Source organism: Panthera onca, chromosome D1 (assembly GCF_046562875.1).
Source record: "Panthera onca isolate mPanOnc1 chromosome D1, mPanOnc1 haplotype 2, whole genome shotgun sequence".
NCBI classification, from domain to species: Eukaryota; Metazoa; Chordata; class Mammalia; order Carnivora; family Felidae; genus Panthera; species Panthera onca.
In genome coordinates, this window is record NC_138348.1 from 87,474,263 (window position 1) to 87,480,947 (window position 6,685).

The window sequence follows — 6,685 nt, forward strand, 5'->3', positions numbered from 1 at the left end:
CTCATTAGCTACAATTCATCCTTTAGGTCTCAGTGACAGAAACGTGATGATCATTTATCAATAAGATGCCAAAATATCCAGATTTCTGTGTATCAGTATTCAGAAAATCTGAAAATCTCTTCCAATTCTTGCCAAACCCTAACTGGCCCCATTCCCTGGGTACTGAGTTTTACCTCTGACACCATCCATATCAGAGGTAACAGTATCAATTTGACAGTCTTTGGTACAATCATACAGTGTCCCTCTTTCTTCTAACCAAGGGACTTTACTTTTTTATCCAAGAAACATTCCACTTCCAAAAGTGACCCTACTTGATCATCTTTGCCTGAGGCTCCCCATTTGTTTTCCAGTTTTGATAGAAATTTATCTTCACTTTGCAACTTCAATTGCTCATCCTGTCCTTCTTTTCCTAGACTGACAGACAGGAAGAACTAATGGCCTTAAAGAATCTTTCAGTGTTACTCTACCCACCACCAAGCTGATCGCTTATAAGATCAGCTGGGCCTTCACAGAACAGGAGAATTAAATTGTATACAAGTCTCTCTTCCATGTCTCTATCACTGAGCCAGCTATTAACAAAGTCTTCCTAAAAATGCAAAGTCTCACAGGCTTCAGAAGGCCAAACAATCGTACTGGATTTAAGTCAAAAAGCATCAGATCCCTTGCAGATAAAGGACAGCTTTGATTCTCTATATAATAATTTCTTCTTATTCAACCTTCAAATGATAAAGTTAACTATGTTCTCATCAGCAAGTACCTCTATACCCTCTCAAATCTATCTTTGTTTCATCCATTTCTACCCTGCACTTCCAAATTCAAGTATTTGAGAATCTTCCCTGTATATCTATGCACTATGTGAACAATTAACATGTCGCTACCAGCGTCCCACTCTGCCTGGGAGGATATATGAAGTGGGTTCAGCCTGAAGAGAGATAAATCAGATTCCACTCCATAGGTTCCCAGGATTTAGTTTCTCTCTGTGCACTGTCACTCTTTTGCTTACAGACTCTTCTACTGACATGCTTAATCGCCTTCAGTGACCCTCCACTTGCCACAGTATAAAGCTCAAGGCTAGGCCTTCGAGACAGTGTGACAGGCCATTTCTGGCCATTTCTGATCTGGTTCCTATCTATCCACCTAGCCTCATTCAGTTCAGGTAGGGGTCAAATGGTACTCAGGATAGAGTATACCTCAGAGACATGTCAGTGCAACCAGCTATATGAGAAACATGATGGGCAAGTATAGATTTACATAGAACTCGGCTAATAATGACTCAGGACTTGTGGCAAATAAGCTCCTTAGGCAAGGCACATTTATACTAGCAGATATTTTGAGGTAAGGGAAATATTGGAAATACTCAAGAGGGATCCAGATTATATCAGAGCCAAAAGGGTTAAACTGCAGTAAGGATTATCATCAATTTCTTACTGAAAAGAAACTGAAAAGATGTACTGCCTTTGCTCTATATTGCAATGTAAAAGGAACTGCAGATAGTTCTCATTACACATTGCGAGTTCTGTCACACTTAAATCCTTTTGTCACTCTCACAAAGCTCTACAGTAAAGAATCTCTCTGGCCATTGTTATATATTACTGCCAGGTCTGTGAGGTCAGATCCTTCCTGATGATCGGAGTCAAGATTCTGGCACACAGCAATGACAGGACCAGATGTGCCCTTCACTTCTGTGAAGAATGTTGTCTTAATGGCAGTTAGTCCTCTCCAGTGATCCCACATTGAAATGGCATCTGGTTGCAAGCCTTTTTCGATAAAACTCCTCTTTCGGGGGACAAGTCCCATGACTGACATGGTCCCCAGGTTGCTGATACCCCATCTCCTGCCTTGGAGATTCTTTTCCTGACCTCAGACTAATCACCATGCTCCACCTGTCTCATTCTCTATGCCCATGTGGACTCAAAAGTGACATGGCCAGGATCTCACTGTCAGGATAGGGCAGTCTTACCAGGCTCCTTCTACCCATGGTCACCTGATCAGATGCTTTTATGCTTATCGGGTCCAAATTTCCAGCCTGGCCTTCATTTAAACTGTATCCTGACCGTTCAGCTAAACCCACATTAAAAGATGGGGCACTCCCTGGACAGCTCCAGCAGGTCTGCTGGCTTGAACTCTTCTCCATGGCCTTTCTGAGCAAGTGGAGTAGACAGTTTGGCTGAGGCATATGTTTCATGTAGGACAGTTATGGGAAATGGGGCTATAAAAGCAGATTGGGGTCATCCTGGGGAGGACTCCAAGAGAGAGAGAGAAGCATCCCTCCTCTGCTTTGAAGCCCTCTTCAGCAGCACAGCACTGCCACACACAACTCCAGATTTCATTTACTGGATAGGGAGCAACTCCATTAAACTTCAAAGCATCACTTGAGAGAGGATTATTTTCTTACCAAGGTGACTGGAGGTATTTCGGTTCTAAGACTTTATGATCACATTGTCTCAGAGGCAGCTTGACAACGTCTTATGTCTCTGACACTGGAGGGATTTATTCACTTGAAGCGCGACATTAAATCCTTGGCGGGCACTGTATGTAAAATCTGGCTTTATAAATAAACACTACTTTGCCCTTCTGCTTTCCTTTCTTCTGAGAATCTGCAAGCCTCCAACATCTCATAATGAAATAAGCCTTGTACTTCTATCTTAATGGAAGATAGATGTTATCCTTGCTGAGCTGTAGAGGCTCCCTCCTCTATAGGACCAGAATGATAATATTCATACATCTTTCCCTCCAGAGACCTGAAGAAGTTTGAGTGGCTAATAGGTGTAATTATTCCACTTGGAGATCGAGGAGGAAATGAAGATCCTTTGTCTTAAGCATCACCATTGTGCCTTATTTCCTCATCCTTCCCCCAAAGCTTCTTTCTGCTTCCTAATTCACACAAATGTATGTATCCAATAAAAATAAATAAAAATAAATAAATAAATAACAAAACAAAAAAAACATTGGGTTAAAAGAAACCTTAGCTTGGTTATTCCTCCAGACATGATCACCAGGCTCTACTCAAATCCTGCTGGTGATGGGAAGCTCACTACTCCTAAAAGGCAGCCAGTTCCACTAGAGATAGCTCTCTTTCTCACATGGAGCTAATATCTCCTTCCTTGTAATTGTTGCCTTTGAGTCCCAACCATGACCCATTGGAGTATCTTTGAGTAAGTGTTATTCTTTCTCCATATGACAGCACCTCAAATATTTGAAGGCAACTATCATAGCTACTTTTCATTATTTTCTTCTCCCACATGAGCTAGGGGCAGACCTTAGCAAGCAGAAAAAATTGTTCACAGAGACTTGTAATATTTCCATTTCTTAAAGAAGAAATAAACATGGAGCAATTTGTCACCCACTTACTGTCCTATTTTTTCAGGTAGAATAAATGCTATTTTCAGCACTGAATCTACCTCAGTTAACTCTTTGGTCTCAGAAAGCCACTGAATTTCATCATGCTCTAAAGCTTTTGCTGACCCTACTGCTGGAAAATGTTGGTGGCTTTCTCCTATGTGCTCCCACAACATTCCATTTAAATTATTGCATTGTTTTGTTTCAGTTCATTTATACCCACGCCTGCCTCTCAAGACTTAAAAGTCACAAGCACAGCCCATATTTTAGTCATGGTGGTATCCCCAAAGCCTAGCAGAGTGCCTAGAACTTGGTAGCAAGAAAATAAATGTTTGCTGCTGAATGAATGTTGTCTATACATCATAATAAAGAGGGTTGTCAAGATTTCTTCAATGCCTTAAACTATTGGGAATCTGTTACTTTACAAAGTTGGTTTATTATTTCTCCTGTCAGTTTCAGGTTCCAAAAATATGGAACACGTGTACAAATGTGGAAGCAACTTTGTATATATATACCCCATAAAGAAGATCTATGCCAGCACTCTGCTGTATTTATCTGGCGACTAGCATCAGTGGTGACACATAAAACTATACAGTTAAAAGACATTAAAGTACAACTTAGATGAAAATAGATGAAAAAGATAGAAACTATTCAAAAGGCTGCTGAGAAGAAAAATATCTCTAGCCCCATTCTTTAAAACATTTACATAAATAATTCTGACTAGTTGTGTGTGTGTGTGTGTGTGTGTGTGTGTGTGTATGTGTGTGTGTGTGTGTGTGTGTGTGTGTGTGATGAGAAGGGGAGTGCTGTGTTTAATTTAAAGTTAACATTAGCCATAATGCCCACTTTCCTCTCCTACTTCTTCAGTGTTTTAGGAGATTATCAGTTTGTTTTCAAATATCTTTCATATCACTTCTGAAGGTGTTGGTAGCAAAGGGACTGTTAGTAGTCAGGGGGCCCTAAGACAGCACAGATATATTAGGAAATCTGAGAGCAAATCTGGGAAGGGGTGGTAAAGTTCATTTGCGCTGTTTAGTTTCCTATCAACTTATAACAAGAAATAATGGCTTATGTCAGGAAAACATTCAATAAAGGACTCATCCTAACGAGCCAAATTTGATATAAAAAAACTGCTATGTGTATTTGACAAATGTTTCTCTCAAATTGTATTGTTTTGTATTTTTTTATTGAAGTATAATTAACATTCAGGGTTATATTAGTTTCATGTATACAATATAATGATTCAATAATTCTATACATTACTTGGTGTGAATCACAATAAATGTACTTTTTATCCCCTCTATCTATTTCATCCATTCTCCCACTCACCTCCCCTCGGGAAGCAACCAATTTGTTATCTGTATTTAAGAGTCTGATTTTTTGGTTTTTGTTTGTTTGTTTGTTTGTCTGTTTTGTTTCTTAAATTCTACATATGAGTAATATCACATGGTATTTGTCTTTCCCTGTCTGACTTATTTCACTTAACATTATACTTTCTAGGTCCATCTCATTTTTTTATGGCTATGAATATTTCAATATATATATATATATATATATATATATATATACACACACACACACACACACCACAATTTTTTTATCCATTCATCCATTCATCTATGGATGGACATTCATCTATGGATATGGATGCTTCCATATCTTGACTATTATAAATAATGCTGCAATAAACATAAATGTGCATATATGTTTCTGAATTAGCATTTCAATTTTCTTTAGTAGACACCCAGTAGTGGAATTATTGGATCATATGATAATCCTACTTTTACTTTTTTTGGGGAAACTTCATACACTTTGTTTTCCAGAGTGGCTGCACCAATTTGCATTCCCACCCACAGTAGACAAGTGTTCCTTTTTCTCCATATCCTTGCCAACACTTGTTATTTCTTGTCTTTTTGATAGCAGCCATTCTGACAAGTAAGGTAGTAACTCACTGTGGATTTGATTTGCATTTACCTAATGATTAGTGATGCTGAGCATCTTTTCATGTGTCTGTTGGCCATTTGTATGTTTTATTTGGGAAAATGTCTATTCAGGTCCTCTGCTCATTTTAATTGGATTATTTGGGTTTTTTTGGTCTTGAGTTGTATAAAGTCTTTACATATTGTCAATATGAACCCCCTGTCAGATATGTTATTCACAAACACTGTCTCTCATTCAGTTGGTTACCTTGTTGTTTAATTGATGATTTCAAATTCCATTTTAAATGTTCAGTAGATTTAAGAGAGAGAACGAGCAAGCCTAGCCCTAGCCCTGTGAGACAGTTCCCAGCAGTTTTGTGTGTGTGTGTGTGTGTGTGTGTAAGAATCCCAAAGATTATGTCTAGTACTATATGCAAATAACAATTCAATCTGCCAGTTGAGAGGAGGGACTTCATAGAAAGAGCAGAAGACTGGTTGCTATATTATAACTTTAACCTATCTGGAAAGAGATGGTCAGGGCATATCACATTGGAACCATCTCCAAATCTACTTCTCATGTAATTTCAGACTCTAGAAAAGGCATGGGGCACAGAAGTGAGCTTAAAACAAGCTGAGATGCTGACAGAAGATTCATGAAGGAGGATGGCTTTTTATTTATTTATTTTTTTTTTAGCAAAGGAGGTAATTGGATGCAAGGAACAGGGAACAGGTAGCATCCTATACAGATTAGTGTAGGCAAGTAAATAGCCAAAGAGAAAGGCTTTGATTTTCTGAAATGTCTAAGTCTTTCAACATTTTGAAGATCAAAAGTTCAAAATCAAGGTGTCAGCAGGTCCTAGCTTTCCCGAAAATCTCTGGGGGAGAATGCTTCTTTTCCTCTTCCAGTAACTGGGGGCTTTCAGTATTCCTTGACTTGTGGCCACATGTCTCCAATTTCTACCTCAGTCTTTACATGACTCACCCCTCCATGTCTGTGTTTTCTCCTCTTACGTCATTTACAAGGACACTTGTCTTTAAGACCCACTCAGACAATCTAGACGATCTCCTCTCAAAATCTTCAACATAATTAAACCTACAAAGACTATTTTTCCAAATAAGGTCACATGCACAGGTATTGGGGATTAGGACGTGGATATATCCTTTGGGGGGAGCCTCTATTCAACCCACTATGTGTATTGATTAAGCAATGATTATTACATTTAAATTAAATAGTAAATTTAATTAAGAAGATAATTTTTAAAAATTGTATTTCCAATAGCTTTAATCAAAGTTAGTCAATCAATTCTTATGGAAAAAATTTACCTTATAAGTAAAATATTTTCAGAGGGCAATAATGATTTAATGTAGAACTATGTAGTTTTTCTCTTCTTGAGTCATGTGTGTGTGTGTGTGTGTGTGTGTGTGTG